Here is a 12620-nt window from a genome sequence, read left to right as displayed (position 1 = left end):
TAAATGTCTTGGTTTTGTTCCCCCCACCCCCCGCTTTTTTTTTTCTTTTGTAAGCAAAAAAGGAAGTTGTCGTTTAGGTTGGAGGCAGTAAGAAGTAAATCTCCCTGGACCACAGGCCTTATTGTTTTAGTTCGTGTTTCTTGGTGGTTGTTCTGGTCGACGAGACCGGGGTGAGAATTGAGGGTGCCCCCCTGTCAGGGTTCGAATGAAGATGGGTTGACATTTCCATCCTCGCTTCCTACTGCTTTCACAAAAAGCTCGGCCGTCCGGACCCTCCCAGGGGTCCCAGAACGAGGATGCTGCAGACTTTCTGTCTCGGGGGCTGGGCTGCAGCGGCCGCCCAGCCCGGACACAAGCCGGAAGGGAGGTTGCAATTTAAACCGCCAAGGTCAGTGGTGCAACTACTGGGGAGGAGGGGGATGAGTGCCTAAAGGAACGGTCAGAACCAACTAGGGGACGACGAAACAACGGCTTGCTGTCCTGTCTCGCTTTTCCCTCCTACGGTCACACGGACAACCGCGAGGCAAGGTACAGAGCAAGCGAGTGACATCTGGCCCTCTAAGCCCCAGCCAGCAGCCACCCCTTGGGCTCCCTCCCAGCGCGCGCGCGCGTGCCCGGCGACTTTGATTGACAGATAGCCCCGCCCCTCCCCTCCCGCTCTCTGAGCGCTCCTCGAGTCAGCGTCTTTGAGCCAATCCCATGCGGCCAGGCGGGAGTTTCCTGGGGGAGGGGTAGCGAGCTGGGAAGGAGTAGGAGGAGCCGACCAAACGGATCGGAGCGAGGCTGCCGCGGGAGGGGGCCAGCGGGCACCGTGTGCGCGCCCGTGCGCGCTCTTCTTCCCTCCCTCTCTCCGAGGTGCCCCTCCCCCTCCCTCTCGGGCAGAGCTACGCGGCGGCGCGGAGGCCTCCAGCCCGGTAACGGCCGTTCCCCCTCCCCCATCCCCGCCCTCGGCGGTGGCAGCGGCTTTCTAGTCCTCTCCGGCTCCTCGGCTGAGCGGCGACCGCGGCGGCCCTGCGGGTAAGTGCGGGGCCGGCTCGCGGGCAGGTAGCCCGGCTGCCCTGAAGTTGGCCCGGGTGGGGGGAGGGCAGGGCGAGGGGCCCGGCCCGGCTCCCGGCCAGACGGCAGACGGCCGTTCCCCGCCCCCTGCCGTTCTGGACCTCGTCTTCCCTCCACCTCCCCCCGCCCTATCTGGTCTTGCAGGCCCTCCCTCCCCGCGCACTCCTCCTGGGCCACCCCCTCCCCCCGGCCCAGTGCGACCGTTCATCCATTCGTCTGTCCCTCCCCCCCGGGTCAGTATCGGTCACGCATAGTCCAGGGCGGCCGGCGGTGCCAAGCCCCCGCCCGTCTGGGATCATCCGGGGCTGGAGGCGAGTCAGTCGGTTAGTCAGTCAACAAGCATTTACCAAGGGCTGGCTACCATGCCGCCCGTAATGCAAAGAGTCCAAAACCAAACCAAAACAAAAAAAACCCAGATCCCCCCAAACAGAGACCTCGCTCTCCAGGAGCTTCCTTTCCTACAGGGAAGAGGATATCCAGATTAGGGATCCTTAACCTTTTTTAAGCTTACCCTTTGGGGTCTGGGTTCTAGGACTCCATCTCGGAACAATACTTTTAAATGCATTAAAAACACAGGATTTGCAGAGGAGATCAATTATACGTAAATAGTTATAAATATTTTTGAAACAACTAAATGAACGGACCCCAGATTAAGATCAGTCCTTTTAATCTAGGTACGTACCTCCCAAAGACCAGAGTCTGAAGGCATTCTGAAAAGGGAAGGCTTTAGCAGCTAGAGGATTTATTTAAGAAAGGAGGTTTGATGGGGGAAGATTGTCTACCAGATTTTATTTCTTTTTAAAAGTTCTGTTGTGTATATGTTTTAAAATAAAAAATATAGTATAGTATCCTGAGAAAGCAGGGAAAGGTGAGGATAAATATGATAAGGGAACTCCCTTAAGTTGATTATGGTAGAGGGGAGTTAGGCACCTAGTGGAGACTTGCTCGCGTTTGGGAAATGTAAACCTTCAGAACTGGCTTTGACTTCTCCCCCTCTCCCCAAGACTTTTTTTGTTGTTTGTTTGTTTGGTGGATCCTGGGCCCCCAGTAAAATTATGACTAGTGGAAGGCATATTTCTTTGAAATGGTGCCACAAAACTTCATTGGTGGATGTTGTTTGAGGTGTGTGCTTTTATTTGGTAGTGTAGATTGGGAATGTCTTTTTATAGATGCTTTTGATGCACCTGTTGTGATTTTTGTGTGTCTTTTTATAAAAGTTAACCTTAGTAATAAGACCTTGGTTGTAGACCAAAGTTCAGAGAAATTGGGAAAAATGATGTAGGGCTAAGAACTTCACCAAAGTAGTCCTGAAAGAAACAGCAGGACTTTCAAAAGAATAATTTAAAAGTAATGTGGTTTTTCACTTTTAGCCCTACCTAGACATTAGGTAGCTCTAGATGATCGGGTCCTCTAAAGTTGAAAACAACAAGTTGCAGAGGAAGGAGTGCATTCAGATTTAGAATCTGCCACTTAGTACTTGCTTATCTTTTGGAATTTATTTTGTTTTTTAAGACCTCAGTGTCCTCATTTGGAAAATGAGGGCATTAAACTAGAAAAACTAAGGCCCTTTCCAGCTCTCCGTTTATGATTTGTGACCCTAAAACTAGAAGGCCTTGTAGAAGATAGGAACAATCATATATGAAAACAGTCTCAAGTGGTTTTAGCCTTCTTAATTTATTAATTTCTGATAAATTTAGTATCAAACAACAAACATTTATAAAGTACCTACTTTGTGCCAGGCTCTGTGCTAAGTACCTGTTAATTAATAGTTTATTTTTGTGTCATTTTTAAGCACCTAGAGCTTAATTTAAAAAAATTTTTGCTTTTTGGAGGGCAATCTGGGGTTAAGTGACTTGCCCAAGGTCACGTGCATAGTTTTTGTGTTAAGTGTCTGAGGCCAAATTTGAACTCAGGTCCTTCTGACTCCAGAACTGGTGCTCTATTCACTGTGCCACCTAGCCACCCCAGATCTTTATACACAGTTTACAAAGATCTGGCAGGTGTGGAGATTTCCAGATGTCTCAACCCACAAATGCTGAGAGCAGCAATGGAAGGCCACTGGGGGAATTCTGTGGGAGCAGGGTGACTGGTCAGGCCCCAGCCCTATGGAGGCTGTGGTGGTGGTAGCAGCAGCAGTGGCTACTTCTGAAGCTCTGGACCCACAGACAGTGGGGGATCCAGTGGTAGTGGTTTTGTATGAATGAGGTGTGTAAAGCACACACCTCAAATAACATCCACACCTAGATCTTTATAAACTGTTAACCTTACTGTTTATTATTCTAAAGAGGACCTTGTGTAACTGGTTACCTACTACTACTACTACTACTTCTTCTGTATTTAATGTAATTTTCCAAAGTGTCTGCTGTTAACATGACTGTAGTCCAAAGGTATGGCAATCCACAAGAAAATTTTTGTATTTCTATAGAAGCACTATTAAATATCTCAATAACTCCTAGTGTATAGTAGCTACTCAATATGAGATTAGTTTATTGATAGGAAACTGTTGCAGTTGTTGTTGCAGTTCATCTTGTTCTGTGTTCAGTTGTTGCAGTTGTGTCCAACTCTTTGTGACCCCATTTGGGATTTTCTTGGCAAAGATACTGAAATGCTTGGCCATTTCCTTCTCCAATTCATTTTACAGATGAGAAAACAGAGGCAAACAGGGTTAATTGACTTGCCCAGGGTCATGCAACTAAGTGTGTGACCACTCAGTCTTCCTGACTCCATCCACTGTGTCAACTAACAGCCCCTAGTTTGTTTTGGGCACAGGGTTTTTCTGAAGTTGATTCATGACCAACCTCTGATAGTCTAGCAGCTCTATATTGATGGCTTATACACGTTGAAATATACTTTTTGGACCTCTTTTGCCATTTGGGTTAGTCTTTTTTTTTTTTTTTTTGCCTTTTTGGGGGAGGGCAATTGGAGTTAAGTGACTTGCCCAAGGTCACACGGCTAGTTTTTGTGTTAAGTGTCTGAGGCTGGATTTGAATTCAAGTCCTCCTGGCTTCAGGGCCGGTGCTCTGTTCACTGCATCACCTAGCTGCCCCCAAGGTTAGTCTATTTTTAAGGTGCTATTTTCTATAGTATTTTTTTGGGTCTCCTTTAGCAAGCTCTTGACTCGTTTTTCATCATTTTCTTGCATTGCTCTTATTTTTCTTCCCAATTTTTCCTCTACTTCTCTTGAATTTCAAAATCCTTTTTGAGCTCTTCCACTATCCACTATCTGCAACAAATTCACATTTTTCTTGGAGGCTTTTGATGTAGGACCTTTGACTTTGTTGTCTTCTTGTATGTTTTCATCTTCTTTGTCACCAAAGATTCTATACTCTTTACTTATCTTCCCAGCCAAATAGTTGACTTTGTAACTCCCTGTCAAGGCAGAACTCTGCTTCCAGTGGGGGTGGGGGCGGGGGCGGGGGCGGGGGCGGGTGTAGGTGTGGGTGTACTGTCCCAGACTTCTGGGGTTTTGTATCATCTGCTGGATCCCAGGCTGTCTGTGGGCCCAGAGCTCCAGAAGTAGCCACTGCTGCTGCTTCTGCTGCTGCTACCACCACCACCACCACAGCCTCCATAGGGCTGGGGCCTGACCAGTCACGCTCTCCTTTCACCCTGCTCCCACAGAGTTCCTCCAGTGGCCTTCCATGCTGCTCTCAGCATTTGTGGGTTGAGACATCTGGAAATCTCCACACCTGCCAGTGATTCAGTCCCCGAGACCTGCTCCAGCCCTATCTGTTCCCAGCTCAGTGCAATATACCCTTCCGGTCAGCCTTACGAGCTGTCTTGGGCTGGAGATGTGTTTTCACACTGTCGTTTTGTGAGTTCTGCAGCTTTAGAATTTGTTTAGAGTCCTTTTTCACCAGGTATTTGGAGGGGCTTGGGGGCAAGCTCAAGCAAGGCCCTGCTTTTACTTTACCATCTTGACTGCACCTCTGGGGTAGAAGTATCTTACCTGTTGGTTGAGAACCCTGATTTCCTGACACCAGAGAGGAAGCACTTAATTGATGCTTTATCCATCCATCTACAACTATGTGAATTGCTCATCATTTCTTATAGAAGAGTAGCATTCCATTATATTCATATACTACAACTTGTTCAGCCATTCCCCAATTGATGAGCATCCACTTAATTTTTAATTCTTTGCCACAACAAAAAAAGAGCTGCTATAAATATTTCTGTACATGTGGATCCTTTTCATTTTAGCCAATCTGATAGGTGTGAGGTGGTACCTAAGAATTGTTTTAATTTGCATTTCTCTAATCAATAGTGATTTAGATTATTTTTATATGACTAGATTTAATTTCTTCATCACAAAACTTTATTTATATCCTTTGATCAATTGGGGAATGACTCCCACACAGGTCTTTTGACTCTAACTTAAGTAATCTTTCTATTGTATCATGATATTTCCAATGTTTGTTGTTCTTTCTAATTGCATTGCTGTAGCTATATATTTTGTTTTTCTGGTTCTGATGACTTAATTTTGCATCAGTTCATATTACTATAGTCTAATTATGCTTCTCTGTATTCATAATTTCTTACAGTGATCGATCATAATTTCATGTACCACAGTTTGTTAGTCATTCATTCTTCCTCTGATTGGCATCTTTGTTTCCAGTTCTTTGTTCCTATAAAACATACTGCTATAAATATTTTGTTGTGTATGGAACCTTTCTTTTTATCATTGACTGTATGAAAGGATTTTTGTTCAGGTTTGGGTCGGAGTAGATGGCCTCTGGAGACCCTTTTAACTGTGAGATTCTGTCATTCTATAGAAAATCTTATTATATAGAAATGTATAAAGCAGGGAATAGACTAAATTTCTGCAACACAAATTTCTGGATCCCCTATGCTCTGTGTCACGGTAAACATTCTCACCTTTTTGCTTACTCTTGCATTTTCAGTTGCTATCTCAGCTGTGTTTATGCATCTTCTCATTTCTTCACTCCTGATTACTGTTAGTAAATAAATATATTATACACAGTGCTTGAAAGAAAGCCTATGAACACAGCTAAAAAGTTACTTATTATCCGAACTTTTTGATAGAGTGATTTTGTGATCATTGATAATATTCAGTATCATTCTTTTTCCTCTAAGCTTCTGTGTCAAATGTAGGATAGAGTTCTTGTTTCTTAAAGAATTATTTAAATCTATCTAGAGTTTTTTTTCCCTTTAAAAACATCACTTTTTAGAAGTATGGAAATTCAGTCTTATTTTCCCAAATAAATAAACTGAAACCTAGAGAAGCTCAGTGACTTGGCCAAGGTCAAAGATGTAGAATTGGTGATTAAATCCCAGCCTCCTGACTCCCAGGGTTCAATGCTGCCTCCACTACACTGCTTGACTTCTTTTGTGGTATACATCATAGAATTAAGATCATAGGTCTAGCTCTGGAAGAAACCTCAGAAACCATCTAGTCCAATGCCCCTCATTTTACAGATAAGGTGGCTAAGGCCCAGGGAACTTTAGTCTGTAGGTTAGTACTACAAAGGTAGAAGTAGAATTTGATCCCATGTCTCTTGCACTTTCATGTTAGAGCTTGAAGGGACATTAGAGATCATCTAGGTCAGCCTCCTCTTTTTAGATTGAAGTAGTGTTGTACAGGGGGAAAGGGAGAGAATAAGCATTTGTATAGCACCTACTATGTACCTCACACTTTACAAATGTTATCTTATTTGATCTTCACTATACCTCTGTGGGGTAGGGGCTATTATTATCCCAATTTTACTGTTGAGAAAACTGAGGCTAGAAAAGTTAAGTGATTTGCCTAGGTCCTATATCTAGTAAGTGCCTGAGGCCAGATGACTCAAGTCTTCCTGACTCCAGGCCCCAGTGCTCTGTCTGGAGAACTGGGCTTAAATTCCACCTCCATACACTTACTGTGTGACCTTGGGCAAATCACTTAATAATAATAGAAAACATTTATATGCTATGTCCCAAACACTGTACTAAGTGCTTTTTATCTCTTTTTATGCTTTTTATCTTATTATCTCATTTGATTCTCATGATAACTTTGAGAGGTAGGTGTTAATATTATCTCTGTTTTATAGTTGAGGACACTGAGGCAAACAGGTTAAGTGACTTGCTTAAGGTGCACAGTAAATGTCTGAAGCTGCATTTGAGGTCAGATCTTCCTGACTCCAGGCCCACTTGGCTGTCAACTTCCCCGATTTTCATTTCCTTTTCTGTAAAATGGATGTGCGAATAGTTTCAAGATTTACTTAACAGATTTGTTGTGAAGAAAGTGCTTTATAAACCTTAAGGCACTAATAACTTTAAAGTGTTATATTTGTATCATAGCTATCCAAAAAATGGGTAACTTGTCCAAGATGAGCTGTCTGTCTAAGAAGTGGGACTAGAACATAGGACTTAATAGATTGTCAGAAGAGAGAGAATCTTAGAAATCATCCAGTCTAGTGAGTTATGGGGAAGTGGGACGGGCCCAATCTTGGAGACAGTAGATCAGAGCTTTAGAGCTGGAAGGAACCTTGAAAGGCATCTAGTCCAGACCTTTTATTTAAAGATGAGGAAACTGAGTCCCAGAGAGGTTAACAGCTCAGGGTCATGCAGGAAGCAAGTTAGAGTTCCGTTGAATTCCGTTCCATTCCTGTGAATTCCCTTCTACATGCTTCACCCTATCCCCTATCCAAAGAGTACTGTATTCCAAGTCAGCCTCTCTCCTTTACTTAGTGTGATCTTGACCAGGTCACTTAACCTCTCAGAACTTTAGTCTTCTCATCTGTAAAGTAGGGCAAATATGCCTTTTGCATCTGCCTCACAGTTGTTTTGAAGCTCAAATGAAATATTGCAGAAAGCATTTTGTAAACAGTCAAGCACTAAGAAAATGTTAATATTATTATTAATCCAGTGTTCTTTTTGCTGTTAACATAATGAATATTTTCCATAGATTATTATAGATGCAGATTTCATGCTTAGAAACTATATATGTTTTGAAATTTATTGTAATAGTTTTTCTTGTTTTCTTATTTATTTTGTAGCCACACCTGAAAATAGATGACTTAATTAGCAAAGATTGCTGTGAAGGAAATATTGGGAGTCATTAGGAAGTAAACCACCATCAGAATAATGTTGCATATTGATGGGATATTTTTACTATGAGAAATTTATTAAGGCCACCAGAATTAGAGTTGGGTTAAGGTTTTTTCTTTTTGGACCAGCCCTGTGATTTTATTGGTATAGGGAACTTTCAATAAGGAAACTTCTTTTTATCAGTTTGGACTTGCATCTGCAATTTTGTCCCACTTTATCTCAGGATTCAGGTAGTACTGCAGTCACAGCTAGTAGAAAAATGTTTAGCAGTGAGGTATAGGTGAAGAAACTGATAGCAGGACTCTCATATCAGGGAACGCAAAGTGGGAGTGAGGACAAAGTTATACTGATTGTGTGAGAAAAAATGAGATGAAGTCCCATGTTTCCATATGCAGTATCTGGGTGCAGAACAGACTGAAATAGCTTCTCAGAAATTCTGAGTTACCCTCAGAGGTGTCTGATTGAACTGCAAAAGAAATCACAAATTTATGAATGATAATTTTGACTTTAGAAGCATAGAAAAGGTAAACAAGGATAAGGGACTTGCACTGCCTTAGATGTGAGATAATCAGCTTTTGAATTCTCTGCATGGGAAACCTTTGTGTGGGTCATTTTTATTTCAAAGTACTAAAAGTGTTCTGTTGTTTTCTCAGCACTTGCACCATGTATGAGCAGATAGGGAATACATTTGAAAGTATTAAAGATCTAAAGTGAATAGAGGAAAAGAAAGGAGGAAATCAAGGAAGAAAAAACAACAAATGTTAGTTTATCCTTTGGATATTCAGTAGTGGGTTTTTAAAAACACTATATTATTTATTCCCTATGTAAAAATGAGATTCAAGTAGCATGAGAACAGTGATAATTATAATCCTGGCAGTTCCTTTGCAAAACATTGCCAAGAATAAAGTCTTGTTCCACGTCTTTTTTTTTTTTTTTTTGGAACCATTTTCTGCCCTTGTCTGGCCCTAATGTAGCTTTTTAAGCTATGTATCTTCACCACTCTTGGTCACCTTTCAAACATAGTGGCATTGCCTTTGGCAAGAATTTCAGCAGTAAGAGGGATTTGGGTTTTAAGAATGGATAGGTGGGAGATAATGTAAAATTCTATGTGTTGTATTCAGCTACCTTGTTTTGTTAAGTTTGTGACAAGGTTATATATTTAAGGCATACCACTGTGACACCTACAGATATTAAAACTTTATAATTTCTGACCAACAGCCTATACTTAATGTGTAACATAAAAAAAAAGTATTATATAATGGAGGAGGGTTACAACTTAGCATTTCAGTGTTCATTTCCTCAAAAAAAAAATTTAAAAGAGTGATGGTGCTGTTAACTGATAGGATGGATAGAAGAGAGTGAAAATGTAATTGTGTCATGGTCTGACCAGTATCCATTGCTGACTTGGAAGGCTCAGTGGATAGAGTACTAGATCTGGAGTTAGGAAGATATGAATCCTGTCCCAGATACTGAGGGAATTGAGGAGATTAGGACAGGTGTTTAATTGTGGGAAGTGAGTGAATTATACTGACTCCATCTTGTGATTCAATTTTGGAGCTAACTTTCTATTCAGTTATGGGTATGGTCCAGGGGTGGAGAACCTGCAGCTTCAAGGCCACATGTGACCCTCTAGGTCCTCAAGTGTAGCCCTTTGACTAAATCCAGACTTCACAGTACATATTTGTTCTGTTCCCCACCCCTGGCTCTAGTCCAATTTCTGTCTTGTGAGAAAACTATATTAGATTGTGGGAATTGGGAGAAAGCCTTATTATATTTGAACCTAATCTTGCATGAAGTTGAGACCACCTCTGTTTAGGGCCTCGGTTATGCTGACCAAAAACCCAATCAGACTCAAAAATTGATACAAGCAGTTTTCTCATTATTGTACATCTCAAACAACACATATGTCTTCTGAAAACTGACCCGTATATTGATCAACGACTTATTGTTTCCATGTTCCCTCCATTGTTTACAGATACTTGGGGGAGAGTGGGACACCTTTTTCTGATTTCAGAGAATTGTACTTGTTTGCTGTCCTTCTTCCAACTTGGAAAGTCCCTAATCTTTCATCTTGTTAGAAATCAGATTATCAAATGTTGTATCCTGGTTAATTGGCAGGAGTGGGTGTAGAATAGTAGAATGGTTATGATTCCCCCTCTTGGAAAGGGCTGAATCTGCCTCTTAGTTTGATGTATTTCTTTACCAAATTCTGTGTGTGTGTGTGTGTATGTATGTATGTATTCAACCCTCCTTTGCCCATTTCAGATAAGAGTAAAGTTCATTTGATGCCCATTACCCCAAAGCTTAGTCTTTTTATATTCTTCTTCTCACTTTCCCTGATTATGAGAAGTAGCAAGCTCCTTCTTCCTCCTCTCTATATCTAGTATACCTCTTTGTACCATCCCTTCTGTTTCCCTTCAAACCCTCAGAACAGAACCAGTGTACTCCCCTATATTCTTTTTTTTAAATTTAACTCCCTCAGTATCCTTTGAAGACACTGTTCAAGTTCAGTGACACTGGCCTTCTGGCTGTTGTATGGACAAGATTAGTCTCTCAGCTCTGGGTATTTTCTCTGGCTTTCCCTCATATCTGGAATACTTATCCTCTTCAGTTCTGCTTACTGACTTACCTGTCTTCCTTCAAGTCCCAACTAAAATCTCATTGTTTCCTGGAAGCTTTCCCTACCCTCTTTTAATTCTAGTGCCTTCCTTCTGTTAATTATTTCCTATTTATCTTGTATATAGCTTACTTTGTATATATTGGATTGCATATTGTCTCCCCCAGTGGTAAACTCCTTCAGAGCAGGGACTGTCTTTTGTCTCTTTTTGTATCCCTAGCACCCAACACAGGTCTTGTAATATAGTAGGCACTTAACAAATCCTTATTAATTTATTGAACACTGTGACATCTGTCCAGCACCTCTCACATTTCTGGGATGCCCATTCTGGAGTTTTCGCAGGACAGCCCTCAGTTCTTGCCTTTAGAAGATTTTCAGGCTATATGTGGTCCCTAGTTGTTGTGCTGGCACTCATTTTGCTGTAGGGTGTCTCTTTTCCTATTGTCTATTGGCCTTTGACTTGCTTTTTTGCACTTATGGTGAGGAACAAGTCATTTATTCTAGTTTCTCATTGAATTTCTCCATCATTACTTGATTTGGTGCAAATTTTAGGGTTTTGTGGGACCCAGGCAGTCTGAGAGCCATTCTGGTAGACTTTATCTGGTTCTTGAAGGAAAAGAATCTCTGAGTTGAGAAGGGAGTTTATTATGGCCATAAAGAGGATGGCCATTGTAAAGGTGCAGAGATGGAAGAATGGAAGATCTTGTGTGAAGAAGACCAGGATGTGGAAGGGAAATAATATATAATGTTTAATGAGGATGGGAAGATGGGCTGGGCTCACGTTGTGAGGGACTTGTAAAAGCCATTTGGAGGAATCTAAAAGAGCAGGGATTGTTACTTAGAGTAAGGACTTGATGGGATCATACTTGTGGTCCCAGCTAGCAGGGAGACTGAGGTTGACTGATCTTTTGGGCTCTAGAGTTCTGAGTTGTAGTACAATAAGCTGATGTATCTGAACCAAGTTTGGCATTAATATGGTAGGTAACATTTCACACCCCCACCTCCCCACCCCCAAGTATTGAGGGATCAGTAGGTTGTCCAAGGCATGGTGAACCAATTCAGACTGGAAACGGAGGAAGTCAGAACTGGTCTCAGTTGGATCAGCTGATGCATCATTCTGGTACTTCCAGCATGGGCAAGATAAGGAGAGACCCAATCATTAAAAAAAAAAGAGAGAGAGAGAAAGTAGGTATTATTTCACTCTTTGTATTTCCATCCCCAGATCCTAGAATGTTTTGATTAATACTGAACCAAGGATTTGACATAGTCATGTCTGGGCTTGAGAAAAATTATATTGGAGGCCATATGAAGGATGTTCTTGAATGGAGAGAAACAAGAGGTAGGGAGGCCCATTAGGAGGTCATTGTAATAGTCTAGGCAAAAGGTATTGGACTGTTGAATTTAAGGTATTGGGGTGGCTCTGTGAGTAGAGAGAAGAGGTCTAATGCAGGATATATTATGGAGGACAGAGGTGACAAGAGTTAGCAGTAGATTGAATATATGGGGTAGAGCAGAATGAGGAGTGTTAACATAAAGATTATAAACCTGGGAGACTGGAAGAATGGTAGTTCCCTTGATAGATTTAGGAGATTTCAATAGCGATAAAATCCTTCTGAATACTTTGTCATTGCTTCAAATTCAGCATGTCCCAGACTAAGCTAATCAGTTCTCACCTCTCAGTATTTTTCTCCGTCTTCAATACTAAGCACATATGTGTACGCTATGACCTAGACTCCAAACCCCTCTCAGGAACAAATGACTGTATGTTTCTTGAATTCTGAGGTATTACCCCCACCTCCAAACAAATGTCTATGTAAGTTTTTGGTAAAGTTAGTCAAGTTATATTTTAATGGTTTTGGGGGTAGGATTTTTCTAATCTGAAAGGGCTCAACCTTTTAGC

General features: G+C 41.9%; 1 protein-coding gene across 2 annotated transcripts in view; it reads left to right on the top strand.

Moving 5' to 3' along the window:
- Window positions 1–822: 822 nt before the first annotated feature.
- NCK1 (NCK adaptor protein 1) overlaps window positions 823–12620 on the top strand; it is a 79786-nt gene continuing 67988 nt past the window's right edge. The window contains exon 1 of one of the 2 annotated variants that reach the window (XM_069063909.1): window positions 823–1017. The gene's annotated coding sequence lies outside the window, so the exon portion shown is untranslated. The remainder of the gene's footprint in view (window positions 1018–12620) is intronic. The other variant, XM_069063908.1, reaches the window with a different exon arrangement.

Source organism: Petaurus breviceps, unplaced genomic scaffold, assembly GCF_028583685.1.
Source record: "Petaurus breviceps papuanus isolate PSGF00001 unplaced genomic scaffold, PetGlider_PUasm1.0 90604, whole genome shotgun sequence".
NCBI lineage: Eukaryota > Metazoa > Chordata > Mammalia > Diprotodontia > Petauridae > Petaurus > Petaurus breviceps.
This window is presented reverse-complemented; position numbering and strand designations above follow the sequence as displayed.